Genomic DNA, 27,907 nt, shown 5'->3' with positions numbered 1-27,907 from the left:
TTGAAGTATACTGCATGGCGAGCTCGGCTTGACTCAGGCTACTGTTTGTGGGCATAGTAAAACTGGCCTTTCGGGAGCACCAGGATTTCTCCCGGCAGGCCGGTCACTTTGTAAGAAGTTTGGGCAGCCACGCCCCCTCATGTACGGTGATGCTTCTCATTCAGTACTGAATAGTGATACAGTGGCTTCATTTAAACTTTTAAAACTGAAACGATCTCCGCCCTGACTAGCGTTTTAGCTCCGTATATTAATCTCCATCTATAATTACACGCCTGAAAAAAGTATATCACGTGACCATTCACGAACATTGGGCGTGCGCAGGAGATTGTTGCTTACTGAGGTGCTTACTTAAAAAAAATACTGCAAACGAGAAACAACAATAATAAAAAGTATGGACGAGGAGTTTCTTTTGTTGGACTGAACGACAAGGCGGAACCGTTTCTGTCTGTGTGTACAAAATGTTTTTCCTTCACCGTTGATAGTCGAGTCGTGACCGACAAGCGAACTGTGCTTGCAAACTTCCAAGACAGCAGGTACCTCAACCTAGCAGCAGTTAATGCATTTCGAAACAAAGATGTAGCAAAATGGACTCACACCTGCGTTGCTTTGCTTGTCGGTGGGCGTTGCCTGACGCTTTGCGATGGCGTTACGTCATAACAACAACAACCAATCAGTTGTGTGCTCCGGAAACACGCGGCATATGCGGCTATCAGGTAAATACGCGGGAAATACATCCCACGACCAGATGCACGCACACCGGAGTAAACAGCTGCCTCCTCTCTCCGCGCTCATTTGAACGTTTCACGTCAAGGTTCGTGAAGAGCATTAGCGTGATTTGATTGGTTAGCGCCCTGCGCTGGCGCCGTCTGTTCAAACGCGATGTGATTGGCTGCCTCCCCGCGCAGCCGTTTGAAAAGTTGAGGCGCGCATTTAGCGCGAGCGCCGCCTTGTTGTTGTTGTTAGCACCGGTTAGCACCTGGAGCTAGCTAGCTAGCTAGCTAGCTAGCGAGCGAGCTGAGTCACTCTGACAAGACTCGAAGCTTTTCCCAAAGAAAGAGAGTGAAGACGACAGGTGAAGGTGAAACGAGAGGAGATGGAGTTTTATCTCCCGTGTGGTTGAAGCAGCAGAGGAGTCAGGACGTGAGCACAAACTCGGGTCGGTGAGGCAACTTTTCTTTTGAGCTCCAATGTTTCTATCACAAGCACACCTGTGTGGTGACAGCTACTGTGTGTAAGGATGAGGTTAGATAACATTATGGAACATGGATGTTAGCAGAGCCCAGATTCTGCTGATTACACTGTCATGAATGTCAATTGAATGCATATTGATGTACATGTGGTCGAGTATGGGCCCGTATCTGGCATCCAGTTGTGTTGTGTGTGTGGAATTGTACATCAGTGGTTCACTTTGTATCATCAGACATTGGTTGATGCATTTAAGAAGAAGTCAAAAGTGTGTACTGTCAGGACCTGAGTTTTTGTAATAATTTGTTGCTCCTTGACCGGCTGTACGGGGCTCGCCTGCATGGGTGAAAAAGTAAAAGGTCCATTTCTTTTTTGTCCCCGGCCCGTCCCTGTCTGTGGGATCGGTAGCATCCCCGCTCAAAGTTTGTCATCAGGAGTTTCACATTATATGTTGTCATGTGGTGTATTTGTTCATAAAAAGTATTGATCGAAGCCAATTTAAGACTTGATATGTGTGGATTAGTGGTTCATGTTAGATGTCCACACAGGAGCCCTTCAGAGCGACACATTATCTAGCTAAGAAGGCAATACGCTGCTCCTTCTGATTGCCATCTGCACTGCTGAATGAATGATAATTTTGTTATTTACAGCAGTTAAAGGGCTGCGGCGCTGCAGAAGTCTGGTGTATTTTATACACCATAGTATACTAATAGCATTTTGATGAGGGGAAATCTGACTGAAAAGTGTACCTAATTGGAGGAAAAGGCTTGAAATGCATTGTTAATGGGTCAGAGAGACACCACTTATGGTCATGATGATGATATGCAAGGTGTGGAAATGCATTTCCAATCTCCCTGGCTTGAGCCCATCAGTTTCCATTCAGAAGTGTGTGCACTTGTTCATTAAGCTTATGCATATCATCAACTGGTGCACTCATTCTATCAGGCAGATATGGCAGGGATAAAGCGATGTGAAGGATGGAAATTCAAACAACCATTCTCATTTGCAAAGGTCATTAAAGCTTGGCATACATTAGAAAATCTGCTAATTATGAAATGGCTTAACTCCACATTCAGTGGGATTATGTCTGCTCATTTAGAATATGTTGATCCCCTCCCTTACTCGTCACAAGACAGTTGATGTATGGGACTTGTGGCACAGAACTAATGTTCCCACTGCTTGTCGGTCATCTTAACTGACTGTAAGAAGTCCATAAAAGTGGCCGTCTTGTGCTTATGAATGAATATCAACCCCCAGAACACAGACACAATTTTCAGAGCTGCTGGGAAAATGTGTTGTAATGATGATATTTGGCTGAGCCACAACTTCTTCTTTATTTTACATCAGACTGTGGAGTAAATAAACAGAGTATCAAGAAAAGGCACATTCACACTGATAATTTAAACCTAAATCCATTTTTCCCCCCCCTCTAATTGAAGACGAGTCGAGTACAGAGCATCTGTGGGTTTTCAAAAGTCAGTAAGTTAGGGGACACTTGGAGTCTGTTGGTGTGTTACAGATACACTTTGATCCCTTATATCATTGAAATCATCCTCTACGCTTCTGTAATTGGCCTTGAATGGAGGAAAGTGTGCAAACTCTTTTTTCTAAAAACTTTTTTTTTGCACTGTACAAATGAAGACCTTCATGAGGATGAGGTTTTTTACAGTTTCCATCATTCTATCATAGTATTTGTCTTTTTCTAAGGACGTATAGATTTTGGCTCTGAAACTAGTTCCAGCTCTGTACTATTGGCAGGTCTGCTCTATACTATTTTAACTCACCATTAACATAGTGACTTAACTTCAATAATGCTCGTTGCAAGTTATAGAACTGAGTGAAATGCTTCCCAGAAATTTTACTTTGGAAGATTGAACCTCCCACATAGATTGGAATGACCGCATCGTCACATCGACTGGACCTTTCAAAACAGCCCCCACGTTGTAGACCATGTTGGATCAAATCACTCCGAATTTGGCCAATTTAATAATCCAATTGCCAATTAAGACATACGGCAGTGCTTAGATCTATAAAAGGTTAATAAGCCTCAGCTGCAGTGTGTTTCTCTTGGGTAAATGTCACTTAGACGTAGGCCACCGTGGGTCAAGATCTCCCTCCAGATCTAAATTTAATCACATAGCATTGCCTGGCCCCATTCTCACCCTCATTAGCCCGTGGCTTGTGCCGGAGTATGATCTGCCCTGTTTTAGCCCTGGCACTTTCCTTGTAGCCCCCTTACTCTGACCCAGACACGGCATCAGCCAGCAGCATCCGCACAGCCAAAACTGAGATTAAGTCCAACAACTTGGTAGATCTACTGTAGATTTGTTTGACATGTGGGTCTTCAGCAGTGTCTTGCACCCAGGGAATGCTACGAAATGTGCACATAAGGTGATACGGTACGATCTGTTGGCTGAGCTGTCACCTGATGCAGGCCTGTGTGCCACCTGTCGGCCTGTCCCACATAATGGCAGAATGACCGGAGTGATTCGAGCAGCCGCCTCATCTTAATTATCTCCTCAGAGTTTAATTAACTAGCTCATTTATTGGCCAAAAGAAGAAGAAGAAGAAAAAATAGCAACCTTGAATCACTTCAAATCTCAGCCACCGAGACAGAACGGATCATCGTAAGATTATTGTTTTTGTTTAAAGCTGTTCAAATGCACGAGGTGCATCATGACAGATAAATCCTGAGAGGCTGTGTATGATTAGAATGGATACATTTCCATATTGTTTGTGGGTGCACCGGAGGGAAATGGCGTGTCGGTCGCTCCCCTCCACGACTGTTATGAATGTGTCCCCGAATTTTACTACTGTACACTGAAAAGATGTCATGGTGCACGGGAGTCCATGTGGAACAGAATGCAAAAAAAATCATTTAGTTCTGAATGTTAATGCAAATTACGAACAAAATGGGCAATAATTCTTCTGCCCTACAGAAATGATTAACATAATTCTGATAAATAGGCAGATGGCAGAATGTGTGAATTGCGGTAGATTTATCTTAATTAATATCTTGAACCTACTTGGAGAAAGGTAAATGGCTCCACCGGGGCCAGGGATGTTCCTCTGTCTTATGTGTGTATCTTTCTCGTGGCCTGACATGTAGTAGTGGCCTGAGGATATTAAGTTGCTCTCCAGGTATGCATCAAGCCCTGGCAGTCTGCTGATAATGAACATATACCCAGGCAAGCAACACACACACATAGACACACACATGGCCACAGAGATGGATATACACCCCATCACAACCCCTCCTCTTTTACTCCACCCCCCCAAAAAAACCCCATATTAAGTTTTTTTTCTTCTTCCTGTGGCTAACACTCATCATTTTCCTGCGTACAAAAATTCTTACTTTATTTCTGGTTGTGGGGTAAGGTGTGGATTTCTTTAACTCATCACAAATTAAGGCAATTAAAATGTTAATTATTACAAGTAGAAAAGGGACAAAGGATTTCAAATAAATTGATGTATTGGCGTTTTTTTTTTATTAATTAATTCGGGTTCCTACTGTGTTGGATAATTATGCTTAAGTGTTTAATTACATATTTTGATGGGATCCTCAATTACTCTGGCTTAATAAAATATCATTAGCCCGTCTCCCAGGTTCTAAGCTGTGGAGACGTACAGTATTAGTAGATGTATTTAAATAAAAAATATTAGATTACAGGGCTGGTTGGGATATGTGGCGGTGGGTCTCCAGCCCTCAATCTCTCGCTAAATCTCTGTTAACCTGGAAGCGGCTCCTCACATCAAAGTTTGACATGGCGGCAAACAAACAACATTACATTTACATATTAATTAGTGGCGGGCTATCGGCACGGGCGATGAATTCAAATGTGTGGCCCTCGTGCTCGTGACTTTGCAGCGATCCGCAGCCACACTGCCGCCTTGCGGGAAACTCAGTGCTCAGCCCAGCATGAACAATGAGAAATTACCTAAAGACCTAAAGTCCAATGGAGGCCTCCCAATGGCAGACATGATAGCTTTTGAAAAAAATATATTATCATTATTTCGTGGTGAGTGTAAATATTCAATATCCTTTCACTGACTGTGTGTCTTACAAATCAATTTACAATGTCACCACATCAACTGCAAAATATGCAAAGCACAGATAAGTACCTAGTCCTCGCCCATCCGGTGTTGCTCAGTCAACCTCTCCCGTCAAAAATGCACGTAAGGTACGATAGCATCCATCTGGTCGCTGTATGAAATTATCTCGTTGAAATCCTCTAAAGGTTACGCAAGTGATCTGTCATTTTTTCCAGCTCGGTGTTGCAGAGCTATTGGAACATGTTTCCGCTCTGTATTCTTCAGGCTTTACCACTAAAGCATGCATATTTTTTTTTTCTAAATGTGTTTTTTTTTTTTTACATCTCCCTGCTAGGAACAAGGATCCTTGGCAATGGCTCAGAGGCAAAATCCTATAATTAGAACACAGTTCACTCGGTTAGCAGGTAATTTACCTTTAGGGGGAGAAGTCTAATTATTGTCTTTGAAAAGCTAATTTAGCGTCAAACACTTCAGGTGTCTTTTCCCCTCTCTTCAGCAAATGGAAGGTTTCCTGGAGCACCGGTGCCTCTGAGCCATCTTTAGCGCCTGGCGCTGTTTCATGTTTACACGGCTGATTCCTAAAGACGAAATTAGGAGCAATAAGAGCAGAGCAAACCACCGTCTCCCTTTTGTTGGATCCAGCAGGTGTGTGGTTGCTTTTTCTTTTCTTTTTTTTCTTTCTAAGAGAAGAAGGCACCACTCCTTGACCCGCTGATAAATGCTCCTAGCAGGCAAACTTGTTTAGTGGCAGATGGTGTTTGTGAGTGACATCGGTTCCCAGCAGAAGCGGGCCCAGGGAAACGGATCACCTCACCGGAGTCTCTGTAGAGCAAGCCCGCCTGGTTACCTGACGGCATATGCTCTGCTGTGGCCCACACCTGCTGGAGGATGGCGTTCACACCACGGTCCCCGGACTCCATCCCGGAGAACGCTGTTAACCACAGCTCACCGCTCATTCAGACACATTTTAAAAAGCAGAAAATAAATGAATAGCAGGGGGGATTTCCTCACTTGGATTTTTTTTTTGTCAGTTAGATGCAAGTTCTGACGATACAGTTATTTAGAAAGCTCTGAAAGCTGTTACTCTCCAGTGGAATAAAAAGATCCAAGAATTTGTTAGTCCATCTGACAACCACACTCCTTCTGTCCTAATTCCATGCTAAATAATAATTTGTTGCTTGTTTTGTTGCATTTTCACACTGACAAATTGTCACCTTTGTCCCACAATGCAATGCACAAAAGAAATGAAGAAGCTGCCAAATATTAAAAGAATCTGTAGCTGTAGCTGCAGAAATACATGATGACAAACTAAAGTCACAATCATTTAAAATATACTGGCATACAGGCTGTCTTTCATAATTAGTATTCGATCCATTTTCATCAAATTTAAACTCTTTTACTTTAGACAAATAAGAGTTTGCAATTCATCACGAGAAACGAGCCATTCAAATGACCTCATATCATTCGTCTGATTAGATCCTGCACAAACAAATCTTACAATTCCTTTTATAAGGAAAATTTCAATTTCAAGCACTAATTGGGCGGTATTTTTTTAATTGGCCATGTACTTTGTGGTCGTGATATGTTTTTAGTTTTTTTTGTGAATGATAAGTGAATCCACTTGTAAGCGTGAAGATGCGGTCAGTCTCCTCTGGATCTGAGACTGTTTACTTCTCACTGTGTGGTGTATTCCAGCCATACCAGCAGGGGCCGGAGGACAACAGTGTCCACAGCCACAGGGATCAATGACGGGTCTGCCGCCGAAATATGTGCAGAGTGTCAATAGTGTGGGGCTCCTCTGTCCAACTGGAAGCCATTGAGCTGCTAAAACCGAACTGGCGTTTAGGCCACGGTCGCCCCGGTCGCCCTGGTCGGTGCCAATTCGGATGTATCGACAACCCTGGGCACGGCGGTTTGATCTGCCTTGCTGTCATTTATTCACAAGGCTTCCAGCTGGAGCAAAGATCCCCATTGAAGCGTGAGATGGAAACCTCTCCATCTTGGCACGTCTTGGCTGGCTCAGTCCCCTGCAGGCCATTAGGGATAGAATATGTTGTTTTCAGTCCTCCCCCCCCCCCCCTCGGAGAAAAATACAGTCTGTCTTCATGCTATAACAGCCATTACTTAATTGTGCCGGATTTTCCGAGCAGAGTGTTGCTTTAATTAAGCAGCTAATTGCAATGTAGCTCTTGATTAGCTTTGGGGGATGGGAATTTTCAGACAGGCTGATATGTTGTGCACACTTCAGAATCATTTACAGAAATTGAAGTTAATTTCGCTCTCCGTCTATTGCTGCATTAATTTAATTTGGGTTGCTTTTAGCTCATTAACACTTCTAATTAATACGTTGACATCACTATTAAGATGTCTCTTTGAAAATTGGTGTCTCCTGATAATCAGGATGGAGGAGGCTGACGGATTGGCGTGAGAAGCCGACTGGGGGAAAATGTGGAAAACTCCTTCAGACTGAAGGGGAGGAAGACGCCATTCTCATTTATAAGCCTCTAATACTGTATCATAGTGGACACTAATAGGAGGCTATGGCAGGTGACTAAATTGGAAATGAAAGGAATGCTGATTGTTTTAAAATTTGATTGGGGTTAGTCTGTCTGTGTGTGTGCGCTTGTGTGTATGAGCGTGCATGCGTGTCTGTGTGTGTTTGTGCGATGCTCTGGGGAGTTGGGGGGGCGGAGGTGCGTCAGGGCCAGATGCCACACACAGCTGAAGATCACGCCTCAGTAACTGTGTGTTTGGGTTTGTCATTTTAATGAGCAGAATTTAGTGACTCTGGGCTGGTAACGCTGCGTGAGAAGCCCCATTACATTACCATCACTTTAACCAACCTCCACTGACTAGTTCACATTATGTACTATAAGCTTTTATTCCCTTGTAATTTTTAAAAGAGAAAATGTGTTTTTTGGAATCAAACTTGTGTGAATTTAGGATTTAGTCTTTTTTCTCTCCCACTTGATCCAAAATATTCATTTTATTGTTAATTTCTAGACTTAAAAAGAGAAGATTTACCATAAAATAATAATGAAAGAGAGAACAATGTTTAAAGTCTAAAATAATATCTAGCTGCAGAATTGACCCTATATGATATTCACCCATTAACCTGCAGCCTGTCATTGAGATAACAGCTGAATTATTGGGACCATTCCCATCAAGAGGTTAAAATCTTCACTGGTTTTCTCACCTCAACCACTCACTCATTTATGTGGCCTAAGCAGCATTACGCCCCCCTGATTGACTTCTTCTTGCGTTGTCTCCTATTAGCTTCTCGTAAGTTGAGAAATAAGCATTGATTGGGAAAGGATTCAGTTATTTGGCATGATAATCAATAGGGGGGGACCTTGTTTTCCTGCGGAGTGCTTTTTTCTTTGCCGGGTATTCCTGAGGCCGGGCCACGCTGGAGGAAAGCCGTCTGTTTAGCACTTCATTAAAACTGCCTCTAATAAGAGCCACTGGGGAGATGCTCCCTGCATTGTGTGTAAAAGCGATCAACATCTGCATCAATTAACCCCTTCGTCCCCACGGGGCCCATTAGAAAGAGGAACACCCTTTAAAGCTGCATATGGTTTTAGCTCACAATGGAGAGTGAGCGAATATAATTGCCCGTTTGTTTGCTTTATGTTTGTTGTTGATGTTGTTTGTGTATTTCTAGGACTGATTCATCTTTATATTTTTCTTCCAAGTTGGACGAAGGCTACATTTCATACCTAATGTCACAGATGATGACATGTATAAAGTTTATTAGTTAGAAATATCAAACTTTGAGTAAAAGCTTAGACACAAATATGCAACGTATGCCTGAGACGATTATTGTTTATTATGAGAAATCACAGTCATACATTATCGCACAGACTTACGGCTGCCCTTTAAGTGACATCCACTACTTCTACATCCTTTTTTTCTTTTTCTTTCCTCGAGCAACAGACAGCTCCAATTGAGAGCAAGAACAACAGTATGGACATCTGAAATCAATATTGGCCACATGGGTTTCTACTAACTCAAACATTTAAGGATGTGAAACAGCTGTATCTCAAGAAGCTAAGTTCTCTTCTAATTTGTGTCATAATAACTGTCATTTAGCAGACATGCTTATAAAGTTTAAAGACTAAAAGCATGTTTTATTACAGATTGCTGCTGCTGCCGCAACTGATGCACACTTTTTTTGAGCCATGATATTTTATGCAACAGTTATTAATAGAGCGAGTTTCTTCTTTTTCATTAGCAGGGAGGCGTTATAGCCGTGTGCACGCTTTCAACGAGGGAAAATTGAGCGCAAACATTTGCTTAATTAGACACAACTTGTTTAATTCTGAGCACAATGCGATATTACGTCTAAATTGGGAGTTAGTAAAGGATAAGTGACGTTCGAGTAGAGACAGCCTTGCGGTGCATCTGTGTGATTAAATGTAAAATGACGTTTCTTTTCATAGACGGATACAGTTAACCGCACCACAGTGTTGTGCACTGCGAGAACGAATGAGGAACCGAAAAGTTTTATTTTTCCGAATTGAGAGTCAAGCAAATGAATGTGATTAAAAACAGGAATCAATGGGATGCTTATCCCTTGTCACCTGTCCGCATCTGCCCGCGGTGTTCATCCCTCAGTAAACAACGACAGCTGAGCCCCGATACGTTTAACAAACCCCAAACCAAATCAGCAGTAATAAAATCACTCATTTTGGTTAATGAGCATATTAACAGCAGAGGTAGTGTTTAAGCACAAACAAGAACAACAACATTAATAATTGCAACTCTCTAGTGCCTGGCTGATGTAAGCTTTTAATAATTAACAAGTCTTTGTCTCATCCCCTGGAGGCTGTGCTCCTATTATCCAACTAAGTTACAAACGAGTAATTACGCTGTCACTGAATGGTCACAACTGTTTACCTCGGAGTATCCCCCGGTCCGCGTTTAATACCTGCTTTCAATCCGCACAGATCCAGCTTACCTGACAGATGCCTCCGTTAAAGGCGAGGCATGGCATTTCAACTTATTTATTTCACTTTTTTTTTTTTTCCTCCTCTCATTAGAGGATTACTCCTCTTACCTCCTGTGTTTACATATTAGTGCTAATCCAATTGAGTCAACAAGGGCACTTAGTGCAGGCTATGAACTGAGTCTGAGGGACTTAGAACGGGAGGGGAGGGGATATTAATTTACTTCTTCAGATTTTTTGGGCTTCCAGGGAAAATAGTTTTTGAACATCTGCTATGACAAATGAAGCATTGCGAGGGAGCGCGTTGTCAGTGAGAGACCGAGCCGCCTGCTGCTGGAGTGAGCCGTCGGCCTGTAGAGGGAGCCCCTGCATGTTATCAGTCTGTTTATGAACTACGCTGGCCCTACTTTATAGACTCTCAACTGTATTGAGAAAATGTTTTTTTTTGTGTGCGTGTATTTTATCCTATGGCCTATAGGGAAACAACGGCATAGATCTAGTGCGTTTGATTTTCTTCCTTTTCCTACGAAAAAAACACACGCCAAAGGATTGAGCTGTTCCGCGTTACAGAAATGGGAAATGTGTTGAGTTGAGAGTCCAGTCTGGGATTTGATGTATAAGAGCAACAATTTCTGCTTAATGAGGATTCGGATCCCTTGACTCTCCCCTGCCTCTCCCTCCTTCCACCATCATCTCCATAACATCAGTCATGATCTTTGACCCGAGGGCCGTACCCCCGTGTCAACTGAAACTAATTAGCCTTTGATCGCTGGTGACTGCATACATCGCGCGTCACACAGGAGAGGTGGTTCTACCACGGGATCTGGTTGCTACACACGGCGGAGGCACACAAGAATACTTTGGCATGGAGATTAGACATATTGTTTTTTAAGTATAAGCTGTAAAAGAAAATTTATATGATATAGAATAAAATGTTATTTTATGTCTTCTGGCTTCAGGTGTCTGTGGAGTAACACCAGTCACATTAGTTCCAGCCTCTAATATGGAAGAATAGCCCCCATATTATGCAGAACTCAATTTATATGTGTTGCAGTGTATTGGCTCATTACAGAGCCTGTATTTGTTTAGTTGAACCATTTATCTTCCCCTAATTAGTTATAGATCAATATCGCAATTGATTTTGCAGTGTGCCTGGAGATTCAGTCGAGGAGTTTAAAGCATGAAAATGCAATATAGCCTGACCATTACATGCAGACGGAAACATGACTCCCCAGATTTCCCTGAAGACTTTGCACAGTCAGCTGTTGTATGTGTGTCAAAAAACATCTTATCAGTCACCGTCTGCGCGGGGGAAAACGGCGTCATTCTTCGCAAGTACAAGCAGGGTCCGAAAATTCCTCCCGCGTTTCGGAAACGCAGAAAGAAATCTGAGCTTAATCAGGTTTGTGAGCATGAATAATCTTCCTCTGCTTTGCTTCGAGGAGGGGGAAATCACAGCACTGGTTCACGTCTGTAGAGGACACAGAATGACATGTTGTGTTTTGTCAAAGGTTTTTTTCTTCCCTTCTTTTTTTTCATCATTAATCATTAGCCTGTCCCTCTTTCTCTGGGGCTCAGAGATGATGGCAGCTAATTAAGTAGTGGCTGGTGTCACCTATTCTACGACACCATGTCAGGCGGGCAGCCTCTCTCTCTCTGTCAAACCTGCTCGGACTAAAAGACATTTGTTTTCTCCGTTTATTTCTCTGAATATGCACCAATCTGAATTCCCCCTCTCTCCAAATTCTCCTGCTGCAAAAATAAAGAGCGGTAAATTATACAGCGTGAGCAGCTCAATCGCGCAGGCATGCAAAAATGGTTTTGGCTTTGTTCACGGTAAGCTGGTGGAATACAACATTTTGGCAATAAGCGTTGAGGCATTTCAAGTGTAGAGGGGGAAAAAAAGTCAGAACGTATCAAAGAAAAAAAATGAATAAGCATTTTTTTTTGTCTCTTGAGACGTCGAGCTGCTAATGTTTGTATTTTATTTTGGCATTACTGGTTTGACGACACATTGTTGTTGCCTTGAGTTCTTTTTGTCTTCGAGGTACGGGAGGAAGAGTGAGTGAAAGGGCTTTGTGTGAGGTAGAACCAGGCCAGTAAAGTAACACCCATTAAAACCTAATTTGCACCTTTAGGCAGTTCATTAATATAGTGAATGGTAGAATCACACCAATATAGTCTGTCCTCACCTTAGGGCACCATCTCTATTCATCAAAACACACACACACACACTCACACTCACACACGCGCACACATTTCTCATTTCTACTAATATAAGTCACCATTGGCTGAGCTAAGGAGCAGCACTTGTGAGACATAGACACCAATGTGTGTAAATGTCCTACAGTCGCTGTCTGCCAACCGGAATGGCCTGTCCAGTGTCATCATTTATGATGGGGACGTTTTGATGTGAACTTCGTGGAAAGTCCGCGCTCTGCCTGCTGAGAGATGACACAGGGAAAAATATATTTTTATGATCATCAATATTGTAGTTTTATCAACATGCTGCAGGGCGTATCATGAAAAAATATTTTTTTGAATGGGTCACATTGTCATTTGACTTAAATATCTATTTCAGCGAGGTTATCGCTTGAGCAATGGACAGAGGCTGCATTGATCCAATCCATTCGTGTGACTGAACTTCATACACTTTGGTGTTTTTTAACTCTCCTCCTCCACAATGAAGGCCACGTATAAACAAATGTGACTTGTACACACACACACACACCCACACCCACCCTGAGGCCAGAGCACAATGGCTACAGTTCTGCCCTCCGCCAGCGGACGACCAACTCTCTTGTCTTTTCCCCAGTGGACCGTTCTGTCTGGGTTCTCCATGAATTTCCCCTTTTCTTTTCATCGCTCTCTGATGTCCAGCTGCTCCCGTCAACACCTTCTTACGGCGAGCAATTCATTGCAACATACTGGCAGCTGAGACCCCTGTGATGAACTTCAATCTGCCGTTTGCAGAGGGGGCTTCACCCTGCGTCGGGCTAATCAAGGGAAACACCCCCTTCCAAGAGGGAGGGCGTCCACAGACAGATTGAGCCCAAGTTACCCCGTAATTACCCTGCCACTGCCCCTCTGCCGCAAGCTGCTGCATCTGAACCCAGTCGGCGGAGGAGCAGACACTTTGGTGATTACTTTCCAATCTGTTTAACAGTGAACAACAACAACCTATGTGCTTTCATTACACTCATAAACCACAACTTCTTTTTTTTCTTCCCCTCCTGAAAACATTTTTTTTTTTTTTTTTCAAGGGTTCAGAGCACCAGGCATTTTGTTATGCTTCCTACGGTAACACAGTGCAAATGTCTCTTGCCGCAGGTTTTGATTATTTCCAACTTGGTACAGTCCCCGGGGGGGGCGAAGTTCTCGGGGCTTTTCTGAATTTTATTAAAGCCTCTACAGCTGATAACTTGGAGTGAGGTGCACAGGTTGGCGCATTTTAGGAGTGGAGGGGGAGGCCTGACAGGGTCATGTTTAACATGTCCACAGGCAATCAATTCACCTTAACCCCTCCTGGTACTCCAGCCCTCTCCACCTAAGCTGTCCTTAATAACCAGGCAATGGCGAATTACTGATAAGGCACCGGGGTCTCTGACCTATATATCCCTCCCTGTATGTATTGGAAAAATCCACCCTGAAAGAAACGTACATTTATAATGCATAGAAATGGTGAAATTAAACAATCACACTTTGAGCTGCTGTGAAATTCACTTTATTCTTCTGTTTGAAGGATTTTTCTCGTGTGTGTGTTAGTTGAGTGCCGGGCCAAATTGTCGACAAGGAACATGCAGCTCATGAAAGGTTGAGTGGAGGTAAAATCCCACAAAAAAATAAATAAAAAAAACACTGAAACTGAAACAAGAAGACAGCAGCGTATTGATTCTGTAATAACATATTCTCTAATAGATTCTGACAGACGGGCGACGTCTCCTACATTTTCTGTATGTTTATTTAGACGTGAAGCTTAATGTGATACTGTCACGCAGATGGTGATCAAAAGATCAACTTACATTTGTCATAATGTTTTTGCGTCTGGAGAATTATATCACATTAAATGCATCAGACATGAATAATAAAATAAAAGATCAACGTGTAGTCAAAGCAGCAAAAAAAACAAACCCCATTGTGTTTCACTGTACATTCATTAATTGCACTTTTCATGTGTTTAATAAGACCAAGTTTGATTATATTTAAAGTCAGATTTGTTGTAATCCGTTGGTGGAGTTTTGTCTGGCTTCTTTTAACTCCAGAAAATTTTTCCATAGCTCAGTGGTTACACTGCATTTCTCTTACATGTCAGTGACCCCTGTGTAAGTTTCTACTTAACAAGCAAGCAAAGGGTTCTACATTTGCCCCCATATGACAGTGACTAATTGCCCCGAGGATGCGAGGCTGCTTGTTAGGCTAAGGGAGGATCCTCTTGCTCTTCACCCGGCTAAATTCATTATTTCTCCTTTTCAATTCACTCCACCCCATCGCATAAAGGTTAGAAACCAGATATGAACATTTTCTTTTCTCTCTAATTGTATGTTGCTAATTTCTCCATGTGGACTCGCTCCCACTTGTGTTTTTTTTTTCCCAGCTCAAATGCCTCACACACTGGAACGGTTAGAGGCCAATTTAATGTACGGCGGCAATTTGACAAAGCACTGGTTTGATATCATAACTTGTTCGAAGGAGTCAGGGTTGTATTGTTTACTTTTTCATTTTTTAAGTTGATGCATTTCTGTTGAAGCCGAGCAGTTCATGTGTCTCTTGGCGTTCCATAAAGATTTGCTTTTGCGGAGGGGGAAAAAAAGTTTGGCTCCTTACCAGCTTGTTAGTTTTTGTTTTGGCTTGTAAAAACCCCAGTGGCTTTTTCAGGGTTAACAATTTCACTTTCCTGACGATGTGCAAACTAAAATTAAAGGCTTTTAACGTTCCGATTCATACCTTGTTAAACTTTTCTCAAGCAGAAAACAATCTTTGGTTTCATTCAAGTGCTTTATATTTGTTTTTAATCACGATTTTCTCAAAATCTGTACTTATATCAGATTTTGAGTTTCTTTATGACGTAAAAGTGAGTTAGTAAGACTCGTCTCAACTGTCTCTCATGCTCTGTTTTTTCTGTCTTTTCCGCCAGCTGTCTCGCCTCTTTCCCTCTCTCCAGTCAAAGACGTGTCTTTTTTTTTTTTTTTTGTTCTTTCACTGAGGTACCTGTGCAGCTGCCAGGGTCGCGGCTGTTTAGACAATTAAGAATGTTAGACAGAGGGGGCCAGTGAATCACTAAGAACATCAATCTGGCTGGACGTTGTGCTCTCGCATTACCACCCTGCTGTTTTGGTATTTATGCCCACTGTTTACACAGAGCACACAGAGGGTGTCCTCCAATCAATGCCATTATGTTTGCTAATACAACCGGCGCAGCTCTACCAGACTCTCATCCCCTAATGAGCGAAAATTAAGGTGTGCGGCATCGCAGGAGCGCTGCTGTTTGCATTCGTCTACTGCACTCCTTCCTATGTGTTGCGTTATAAAACAGTTAAAAAAATATTATTATTTATCTCATTCACTCCCCACATATACAGAGTCTCAACCACCTTCCCTTGTTTTCGACCCCCCCCCCCCTTCCCCCCCCAACCTTTACCGCCCTGTGCCTGTCCCTGGACAGGTTTCAGCATATAAATTTGAAAATGATTTGTCCTGCCCTCTTAATAATAGATGAGAGAGCAGAGTCAGGGTCCCTTCAATAAACTCCGTCCTCGCTTTAATTAGTGAACAAAAAAAAAGAAAAGAAACGCCAGGCCTGCTGAGTACTCTGGCTTTGGCTCTGTGTTCGTAATTAAAACTGAAACCACCAAAAGGAGAGGAGAGGAGAAGGCTCTATTTTTAACGGGCAGGCTGTTTGGTGCCGAGTGCCCGTATAAGGTTCTGCAATAAAGAGTGATAATGAAGGTGTGAGACCTCTGGGGGCTGACTGGGCGCTCGCTACAATGGCTGCTCTCACACCAGACTGAAATACAGGGAGCAATTAGAGGAGGCAGTGCATAGACTGGCCACCAGAGATTAGTTAACACCTCAGGAGCTGCGCTTCAGGACAGGCACATGCTTGTTTTCTTTCTCTGTCTCTCTCTCTCTCTTTTGCTTTCAAGATATCACACGGAGGCCTTAATGATGAGATTTATTTTATTCAATTGTCTTCTCAAGACACATAATGTTTCGGGCGGCGGTCTTGATGTGTGCATATAGGAAAAGGGGGAGGTCATTGATCTTTTTGAGATTTTGTAGTCTTCCTTTTTCTTAACGTGTCCACACACACGTGTAAAAATATCTTACTGTCACATAAGCTTTTTCTCCACATATGGGTTTAAACACTGTGACAAGCGCTGCCTGAGTTGGAGGAGACCTTAAGCCCAAGAACCAATCAAGGGGACATTGTTAATGGAGGCCACATATAAGCCGTTAAGCCAGTATATGCATAATGTTATTTAATTGGAGTCATAAAAAGCCAATTAACCCCCTCCCCCTCTCACTCTCTGTCCCACTCTGATTCTTGCTGTCTCTTTTTCTGTAAAATCACAGTGAATGTGCGCGTGTGACAGAAATTTTTATTATGCCATGTTTTTTGTACACATTTAAAACACTGACTGCTCATTTTTTTAACAGGAAATTCTTGAGATCTCAGATCAGTCCCGTGCAACGTTCAGATCACATATACTAAAAATAGGCAAATGACAAATGGAGTTTGGTCCCATTGAAAAAGAAAAAAGGGGGAAACCACAAAGGTGAGAGGCTCCATGTGATCCGTCTTTTTTTTTGCCTTCTCGTTCTCTGAATGTAGGGATTTTGACAATATATTTTCTACCTGGAAAATAGCAACAGTGGGTTCCAATATTGGATCTGTCAGGCTCAGGCCATTTAAATTTCAATGCCAGTAAAGTGGGGGAAGCAGACACTGTTAAATATGATGCTTGAATGAAAATCTAAACCCTCCAATACCTCTAAGCAATGTAACTCAATGAGATGAATTAACTGTAAATGCCTCATTCTCTGTGTGAGTGTCTTCCAATTTAAAATCTCATTATTCATATAAGATCCTGAACAAGGTGACTCTTAGAATAGATCGAATAAGTGAAGATAATCTTACCGGACAGTTTTATGCAAATAGGAAATGTATTGAATCAACTATGAGGAGAATGGGGAATCAAATAAGCTAATAAAGTAGAGTTAGGATGAAAAAACACCATGAATAATGTTTCCTCCCTATCTCACTTCTGCGCTTATGCCGCTGCCTGCGAAGTTACAAAGTGTATTAATTCAAAGGAGGCTGTCATTTAATATGCATTCTCTTTAGTATTTTGTGAAAAGCATTAGCAGGCTGCTTCCGTAAGCCCTTTCGATGACAGCAAACCGGTGAACTGCTTAATCTTTCTTGCCACAATCTTTAAATCATTACGGTTGAAAAAATATCTTAGTGTTTTTTTTTCCTCCCCCAAATGAATTTTCTGTGAATAAAAATCTCATTTATAGCTTGAACGCAGGTGATAATAGCTCCTATTATTGCTCTGGACCAGTTAGTGTGGTTCATCCAAGTCGACTTGAGACAGAGGAACCACTAATAAGTGTTTGTTGGAGAAGTCCATCAGACAAGGATTGATTACAAGCCGTTCCCATTCAAGGGGCTGCGCAGGTCTGCACAAGTTCATCCATAATTCATAATATAAATAATGTAACATTCATTACACGGGAAGAAAATATGAACTTTTGGTGACGGTTTGCGCCGCAGACATTTTGCTTATATAAAGCTAACACGCTCACTGCTTTAATTTGTTCTTCACCCCAAGAGCGAAAGCGAATGACAAATGCAATAATATAATTATATTATAACCTCTCAGACGAGGCTTGTAGATAAAAAGGACTCTGACAAGGCCCTGCATGCTATTGAGAGGGGAATGCATTGTATTTATTAACCTGCAGGATTAACCTTGTCTGGTAACTATATGTTAGGAGTCCGAATTTTTTAGGGGTGGGGGTAACTTGACTTCCTCTCTCAATTGAACTCTGAAATAATTTCCTCTGTATATACATAAAGATTCTTACTACACCCACTTTCAGAGCTGAAGCAATTTACCACTCAAAGAAGTCCTCATGAGAGAGATTTTTTGTGTGTGTGTGTGTGGATTTGCAAGATTTATTGCAAAGACAGCTGTGTGTCAACGGCTGTGAGACTACTGTAGCCCCCCTCCCCATCACTCCACATTAGGGCTCCTTTGAACATAAGTATATTTCACTCCGAGCTGGTGACATGCCGTGTGAATCTGTGGATGTGAAAATTATACACATGCGCGCAAAACAGTGGGTTAGAGGGAAGATAAGGCTGCAGGAGGAAGCTGGGAATTATAAAGGAGATCACAAAAAATTATGTGCAGTGTATTTTATGGGCTTGAACTAATTTCCTAGACAAAAAATTCGCATGAGTTGCTGCAGTTTTTTAACAGCTACTAGCACGTTGTCTGCTGAATAAGTTCTCTCCAAATGTGATACATGTTGGTGAACATGGCGCGTTGGTACGTTATCTACAGTTTCTCCCCTGTGGCCTCATCATGCGTTCAACTGCAAAGGTAGACAATGTCACCATTGCTCAAAAGACTGTGGCAACGTTGGAGCATGAGGATGTGAAAAGAAGTCACTGTAAATCTCAGACATTGAGTTGGACAGAATATGTTATATTGGTGAAATGAAAGATAAGGCAGATTGTGGGGCTGTAAATGTGTCAAACTAAAGAGAAACCTGTGGTGAGAAGAATAAACCTCTCCTTCCTCTTCCGTCATCCATCTCCACTTCAACTGACCAGGTTCGTCTGGATCAAAGCAGCTCACACGGGTTTGTTTACTGTAAATGCCTCCACGCACATCGGCGTAACACCAGGAATCACTTCCTGCAGAACATCTATCACGAAAGCCTCGCCCCGGCACAAATCGTTCACAATCCTTTTGCACGATTTTCCTGGAAGTGAAGTCACACCAACCTCCTAGGCCTCAGAATCATAAGCTCAGTCATCACACTGTGGACGTCTGCAGCTTGAATGGAGCTGGCTGACCGTCCCGTTTGATTTGATGGGTTATTAAACACTTCTGTCAATAAAAAGCGTGGTGAATGCTAATTTCCAAACCTTCCACTGATAAACGACCATGAAACCAGTGCAAATTAACCTCCAAATGTCATGGGAAAAGCCGGTGCCACAGCCATTACTGTTTGTGCTTCGGGGAGGGAGAAGCTTGGTCACAGACTTATTTATATAAAGCAGGCATTAAAATATGCATTTGTAAATTATATACTGATACAGAAGGGATTTGTTTAAAACTAAGATCAGACAACAAAGGCTTTGATGGCACATGATGTGCCATCCACAGATCTTGCCGGGGTTTCAACCAAGAACCATGATCGTCAGTTAGTCTCTGGTCATTAGACAGTTTGGGGCTGTTTGAAGCCAAAGTTTGTCCTTTTACCTTGTTGCCGAGTAGAGTTTGAAAGCGACATTGACATTGGTTGTATGTGAAGGGAGTTGTAGGCTGTTTTTCTTATTTTCCGAGGGCGTTGAATCAGGAGCTAAGTGGGATTGACCTGAAATAGAAGAAGTTCAGTCGCTTCTGATTAAACATCTTTGGATAACTATGACCTGGAGGAATGAGAATCTACATATATTTTTCTAATTGTCCACAAATCCCATGAAAAGACCAAAATAAACAATACACGTATCCTAGTATCATCTGTGTGTTGGAAGCCTCCATTGATGTCCAAAAACTATTAAAAACCAGTGATCTACACTCTTCCACTTGCTGACATGTTTCTGTTTAATCTGCACTGTAGTTTATTTCCAGTCAATCCCACATACACTGACCAGTCACCATAAATATTCACGCGCCCGTCTGTGGCTGAAAATAGTTCCCAAACAAAGGATCTTTTTCACCTCTGATAAAGTGCGTTTTGAATGTATGATATATTTAAGGCCTTTCAATAATGCAAGATTGATCCTTTTAGTGTTTGTTGCAGGTTGGTGTTGTTAGGTCTAATTAATATGAGGTATCAGACTCAGTTCTCTGGAGATTTTAGGGATTACATCGACTCAAATACTATGTTATTGTTGGTTCCGTCATGACCTGTGTGGATGTGGTCGAACGTAATCATGTTATTCATGATGCAGATGCTGATTTTTACTTATCTCCAAAGTAAAATATCTCATGTTCATATTTTGTATCTTTCATATAGGATACTGATGCTTTCTATATTCCCCATTTGAACCGTATAAACTCTGTGTTACGTTAGACACGTGTTTTATGATACGGTTCATCGCTTTTCAGTGCCGCCACACAGGAAGGTGTAAAGAAATGTTCCCTAATTGTGCATTTTTCATGTGCGGTAATCCAAAATTATTTATTCATAGTCTCTTAAGTTGTGCTTTTAATATTGCTTTGTATGCATGAAAAATAGATTTGCTTTCATACAGAATTATGTATGCTTTTGGAATATATTCAGTAAAATAAAATCCATTAAGGCCGGGAAAAAAACGGGAGAGATGGAGGCAAAGACTGTAGCTTTAATGCAACAAGTCATTTGCCATTAACCTCACCTGTTATTTTATGGTAAGTAGGGTCTTTGTTATTTTAATAATAACTTCTAACGGAAACCAATCAGGTTAGGATCAGACCTCAATGTAAAAAAACCCCCACAAAACAGCGACACTGTGACCTTCTATCCATTACACATGCTACTTTTTGACACGCCGCTCTACAATTGGGGCTTTTTACATATTTGCATTTGTGATGTTTCAGCTGTTCCAGGTTGCCGGTGCCTGTCCACACCACTGTGATGACGGAGAGAGAAAACAGCCCTGATGTACGATTCCTGGTCTGTCACGACAGGTCAGTGCCACAGCTCATTCAACCGCCGATGATACGCTAAGTCCCACAACAAGGGCGGACAAAGAGGGAGATATACAAGTGTGTGTGTGAGTCCCGTAAGCGCTGTAAGTCTCCGCCGCCGCGGCCCTTTTCACTGGCAATATCTACAGAAATGTCAACCGCGAGCGCCCGTCAGCACCTTGTGTCAGATAATCACAGGAAGTGGGGCTTGTTATGGCTTGAGTTCATAATGCCTCACCTAAATCCCTGACTGGGCATCAAGTGGGGCAGTAATGTTCTTTGATAAGCAGATACACTGTCCTCGCCATAATACGATTATCAGCTATAACTTATACCAAAACAAACATGACTTTAGGAGTGATCATCAAAGGCTCACATGTACTCACTGCCGCTCATGCTTCAGATGGAGAACACGCCGCTGAGCCGGAACACTCGCATAAGAATATTCAGTTGTTTATTATGCCTTGACATTTGAAAAACAACCAAGTGTATCTCTTTTTAATGTTAGCGTTCGCCATTCAGGAATATGAATCGGCCAAATGTGGATTCTTTATGATCTGCTCTTTGGAGTCATATCTGAGCGCAGAAGTAAGCATTTATTTGCAAAGCTGGCGCGAGTCTGCAGCGATATTACATTTCTTTGCATAAATTGTTCAGAGGAATTCAATAGATCCAAAGTTTGTTTTTTTCCCCCACTGTTTCTTATAAGTACAGCGCAGCCTGAGATCTTTTCACAGTGGGGACGTTATTAATTTGGTTGATATTGATATCGTCCCATTGGAATCACAATAATGGCAGAGTTAAGTCTCAGGGAAAATCAAATGCATGCTTTCCTGGATTCTAATTCTTTTTGATATGTTTTCAAACCATAATGTTACTTTAGCTGTGGGAAACTGTGCATGGATCACAGACTGTAGGTTTGGAAATATACCAGAGGGCTCTTTTATACTTTTGATAAAAGAATTCATTATTGTACATGAAGATATTTCTCCTCCAAACAACTCTACGCAATTTACGCTGACATTTAGCAGAACTGTTTGAAATGAAAAGGTTGTTTCTCAGCACCCGGAGATATTGTGTGTTTATACCCTAATCTGGTTGAGTCTTGGTGACTTTGTTTCCTTGCTGTCATTCAGTTCTGCAAATCCCAACAGCTTGTTGAGAGTTCGGAGACACATGAGTGCTGAACACCTCGATGACGACGAGTGAAATGAGATGAAAAATAGGGGTGACAGATCAGAAACATGAAAAAATCTGGAGAAAAATTAAGTTGTAACTCATCTTATGAAAAGATTTTAGATCCGAAAGCTGTTGTGAAAATTAAATGTCATTCATATTTTTATATAAACAAAGTGCAAGTGCAAAAACAGAGCATTGTCAAAATTGGTATGGCAGGTACTTCAGGGGCCTGGGACACCGGGTGTGTCTAGACCTAAGAATTAAAAACGCCATCGTGCCTCTGCTACCAGACAACAAGACAATGAGAGTATAAGTTCACCATGATTATTGTCTGCTACAACCAGAAAGACTCCTGTGTGCACCCGCGGAGCCAGCGACAGGCTGATACTGCACAAATCAGCTTGCTAAAACGCCCTTGTTAACATTTTTAAACCTACAGAATCATAAAAGGTGATGCCAGGGAATTTTGGACTTCCTTTCCCCCCCTAAATCACACACTCGTGATTTGCAATTCCCAATCTTGAGCATAAATAGGGCTTCATGGCAAAAGCGTGAATCCAACTAAAAAAACCTTGAATAGATTTTGAATTTTAAACGCGAGATCAAATGAAAATCGCACAAAGGCACCAGCAAGTGGAATTGAAAGTGTGATACAGATGAGGGGGGTGTTGGCTGGTGGTGGTGGGGGGTGAGTACGGATGAAAACAGGATTAGACTCCACAGGCCTGGTTCCCACAGATTGCCTGAAATGGGGGAACAGATTTAAAGCAGGTACTGTGTGTTGACAGGTTTGGGCCTTTTTATTTATTTTTTTTTTGCGCAGGCATTTCCCTTTCCTTTTTCTTTTTTTTTTCAGCATGTCTTACACATTTAACTAGACCCATGTCAAAACCTGTTTACATGTCATGAAAAGAAGCGGAACATGTTCAAATCGGGTAAGCCGTTGAAGAAGAAACTTGGATGATTTGACAGTTTGAGTCTCTTGAACATTGCCCACTTTAGGCAGGCTGAGACAAATCATATGCACGTCTACAGTTCTGCTGTTGCGCCGCTGCTAAACAATGTTGTAATTGAAGATTAGAATAATGCTATTTCCATGTTGAGGCAAGTATACAAACACACACACACACACACACACACACACACACACAGAAGCGTACAGTTAGTTCAGAGGCCATGTTGTTGTACCTTTAATTTCCTTCTACAAACCGAATGCTGGCTGCATGCTCGAGCGTTTGCACGTATGTCAGCAAGTTTGAGAGATTAAACTGTTTCATGTTTAATGGGATAAGGAGGAACATGAGCTTCTGTCCAATCCTGGCCCATTTGAGTGTTTTTAATGCAATTTGTCAACTCCCTCTGCTAGTGGGATTTGTTCCATACTGTTAGATGTGGAGTCAATTACACAGTATCTCTGAAGAGTATTTTGCTTGAGAGATTGCTCATCTGGCAATATTAAAGCTACTTAGTATATGTTTGGCAGGAGTGAAGGAAATACAGTTAACAGGCTTTTGAATTCCACTTGGAGTTTATTTTTTTAGATTTTTTTTCTTAAATACAATTTACCGGATGCAATTTTGAAAAAGTCTGATTTCCCTCCTTGTTGTATCAGTACACATTAATAAAGAAATACCATATGTGACAGTAATATTATGGATCACTCCTCCGAAAAACAGGAGGGCAAATAAAAGATTCACTTAACTCATCTGAACTGTCCAATATGATTAATTACACACTCAAACCAATACAAATGACTCACCGGTTAATGTTAACAAATATTCTCCCTTAAGGGGCCCCCATTAATAATTTCATATTCTCTCCAAATATTATTCTATCCACCTGCTGCGTGTGATCCTATTTTTCTCCCTACCTGCCCCCCCCCCCCCTTTTTCATTTTGTGATCATACATAATTTAGTCCTTGGCCACATCTAATAAATGATGTTGACATATGCTCTTGCAGAGAGCACTGCCTGGAAGTGTTGGTTGATAAGCTTCTTTGCATTCTCACTGGATCCAATTTTGCTATCAGTACACGAGTGTGTGGCTCTGCTCACATGGTCCACCAGGCTCCGAGATGTCCCGAGGCTTCCGATTAGTGACAACTCTCCGAGAGAGGAGTGGGTGCGATTTGTATAAAATTCCAATGTCACCAATAGTATAAGCTTTTTTTTGTTTTTTATTGTCCCATTTTCTTTTGATTACTGCCCCTGTGTTTGCAGCAAGGTGGCATGATCTCCAAAGATCAAATTAATAGGTTTATTTATTATTCATTTTGATGTTACTGACTAAACTCGTGTGTTATTGTTTAGAAATGAGATTCAGCTTTTCTGTTAAAAGGCTGATGGTGTACAATGGAGAATTACACACAAAAAAAACCTATTGTTTTAGGGGGTTGGGGGTGGATGTGGGGGTATATGGTCACAATACTGTGAGCATGTGGCATATAAACTGCACCCACTGGGCCACCAGCATGGGGAGATGGATTAAAAATTGAAATTGCTTTAAGCGCTTGTATCCAAATATTTGTCCATTCTGAGCCTGAAATGAATTCTTACAGTTCCAACTCAACAGCCGCCACCCCTTCTTTTCTTCCTCTTCTCCTTCTTCTTCTCCTTCCCCGTCCCCGAGCATTACGAGAGAGAATCAATCCGATCAATTCCCCTCTACTGAATGTTTTTTTTTTGCTTTTTTTTCTCTTCTTCCTGCTGACCACACCTCAAGGATTAATATTTGATTAGCCTTTAGGAGAGGTGGAAAGTACTTATTAACCTTATTTGTCAATCTGTCAGTGCCACTGTGTAGATTGTGCCTTGCGGCGGGGAGCGCGGGCCGGAGGGGGGGGTGGAGGAGGGGGAGGGGGGATCACTTCAGGGAATATCATGTCTTCCAGCGACTGTTCTCCTTTAGATGTTTCATTATAATTATCCATTTTGGGCTGCTGCCACAAGCATGACATCCATCCCTGCGTTTTGAATACATTTGTTAATTGATAATATGATACGTTGCCCCATAATAATGTAATGGTGTTTATATTTAGCTGCCGCTTCCTCGCACAGTTTGGCCAATCATGCCAAATTCTTCTCAGAGTCAATAACGCGGGATGGGTTTGTGGTCGCTAATTCTATTCATAATGATTGTTTGTAAACAAAACAAAAAAAAATAAGAAATAAAAAATGAAGTGTGTGTTGCCATTCGGGTCATTTTCATTACAGGCCACGAAGACAAAGCATTTACTCATTTTGAAATTGATGAGCAAACTTCCACAGTGTAAGCAGTCCATTTTTTCATTAGTAATTTTAATTAAGTCTTCTGCACAACACTGAAATTGACTTTATGTATAATTGTTCATTATACATCTTGTTTTCTACAATGGGGAAATTAAGGGGCCTCAAATGGATGAATCTGAGACATGATTAGTCTTGTTCATCCCAAACGTATAATTTTTTTAATGCCTGGCGCGGGCGTTTCCTGCAAAGTGAAATTGATACTCGGTATATGAAAACATTTAATGAATTGCCAATTGTGTTGTCAAAATCAAGCTAACAGATATTCTTTGGGGAAATTTAAGGGGAGGATGCACTTTTGAACATTAGAGCTTTGCATGAAGACATTCACATCAATTTTTTTCCCCTTTTTTTTAATTGATGATAAAAACTCAGTTTTCCAGAATTTAAAAGAATAAAAGCTGATGGAAGCCACTTACACACGCGTACACGCATGATTCAATAACCAGCGGCTTTACCTGCCTATTGTTTACAGAGTGAAACTCTTGCATCACAGCCAGTGTTCAAAGTGTTTGGGTGCGAGTCTGGTTGTGTCTGAACGATAACACCTCTCCGTCCTCATTGGAAGCCGCTCAGATCCGTCTCCTGAACCTCTTGTGTTATCTGTGATCGTACGCCCCCACGCTATCGAGCTCAGTCAAAGACCATTCCATGGTTTGCAGTGTTAATTACAGATCCTTTGATGTGATAGAACACAGCCCTGTAGAGATTGATTACTCTTTGAGCTAAGTTGTCTCCCAATTACTTAGACAATTAGCCAACTAATTAAAATACTTACCCTGCGCATTGAAAAAGGAAGCAGAGTACTGCTGTGAGGATCTCCCTTGATATATGAGCTGCCAGGGATTCTCAGAGTGTCTCAGCTGAGCAGGAGGAGGCCTGGTGCGCCGACTGCAGCTCAGGAAAAAAGGCCCAAAATGAGTCACTGCAGCGGGCTCTGATAATAATGTGAATCAAGCATTCGGAGACGATTATCACTTCTTGTTGATTGAGGATCAGGATGTGGGGATGAAGTGATGTTCGACAGTCCATCATTGCACAAGGTGTTTTCACTCTCTGACGAAAACCAACATCTGAAAGACAAGCTCAAATATTACACATTTCTAAATTGATGGGTTTTCTTGTTGATCATTTCACTTTTTATCTGTGCAGACTTGGGGGAATCAATGTTCAGCCTGGAGTTTTCCACTGACAAATAATTAGACAGTTGACTTGAAGTCACTGGAGCATGTCTGAATATTTACATCCACATCATTTGTAGTTAGCCTGAAAATAGTCAGTTTGGGTCTTTATTTTTTAAGGTCCGTGGAGGAATTCTGATTCTCAAGAGGCTTAAAAAATAATTTAATGGCAAATGGTTACCGGCTCTCCACTGTTATCAAAATATTGAAATTGTTGCTCATTCACTTGCAAGCAAGTGGCTGCGTTTTGAATATCTGTCCCCTCTTATGCAAAAATAACTACATTTATGCATGTCAGTGTCTTAACTGTGGATTGTTTCTCGCAGACTTCAACCAACAGGCCTGTTGGTCTGACTGACCCATGGCCCACTACCAAATAAAGATGATATTCTAAACACAAAAGTAGAAAATGATGCTGGGGAATTTACCAACACACAAGTTTAACCTTATCTGTATTAACATTGCAGACTGACGTCATCTATTGGGTTTACTTTGACAGCCAGAGACAAATACCAGGTGTACGTTTTAAGAAAATGGGTGTCGCAGCACATCACCAAAAATATGACAATCTGGTCAGGGTCAAGTCTCACTCACAGTCTCCAAAATCAGTTGGCGGTGTAAAGCAAAGGTTCTCTGTTTATATCTGTATTTGTTTGTGTAAACCTATTTACAGGAAGTCAAAGGTGAATTAATCAGAATTGAGCTGTATATATGGATCAGTCGCTGGTCAGGCGGAGAACGGTAGAGGCACACCGTTGTTTTCTTGGTGACCTATTCATGCAATAACATTAAAACCCTATCAGCCTCATGAGCTCATTTTTACAGTATTAAATATTTACTTGCTTTCATTGTTTATTACATTCATCCACAGCAACATACAGTACAATAAGAGCAATCAGCCTTAAGATGGATGTCATCACAAATTCTAAGTTAATTTGTCCAAATCAAAAAATTGTCTTGTACAACAACATAGAGGTTTTAAAAAATATATATATTATTATCATTGGTTGTTGCTGTACTAAGGGGCAAAACACAGTGAATTTGAATGCGGATGCTGTTTGTGTATATGATGTTTGGTTAATGTTTAGCATGGCAGTTGATCTGCATGACGCCATGATGTCTGTGATTCATTTGACTCCACACACCCACATTTGAATGGGATG

The 27,907-nt window shown here is 41.6% G+C and overlaps 1 non-coding gene across 1 annotated transcript in view; it reads left to right on the top strand.

The window, feature by feature from the left end:
* Positions 1 to 840: 840 nt before the first annotated feature.
* Positions 841 to 27,907, top strand: part of LOC118289052 — a 57,403-nt gene continuing 30,336 nt past the window's right edge. The window contains exons 1-2 of the transcript XR_007029901.1: positions 841 to 1,160; positions 21,010 to 21,099. This is a non-coding gene — a transcript (uncharacterized LOC118289052). The remainder of the gene's footprint in view (positions 1,161 to 21,009; positions 21,100 to 27,907) is intronic.

The sequence above is a fragment of the Scophthalmus maximus genome, chromosome 17 (genome assembly GCF_022379125.1).
Source record: "Scophthalmus maximus strain ysfricsl-2021 chromosome 17, ASM2237912v1, whole genome shotgun sequence".
Classification (NCBI taxonomy): domain Eukaryota; kingdom Metazoa; phylum Chordata; class Actinopteri; order Pleuronectiformes; family Scophthalmidae; genus Scophthalmus; species Scophthalmus maximus.
The sequence above is the reverse complement of the archived record's forward strand: the minus strand, read 5'-3'. Positions and strand labels throughout refer to the sequence as shown.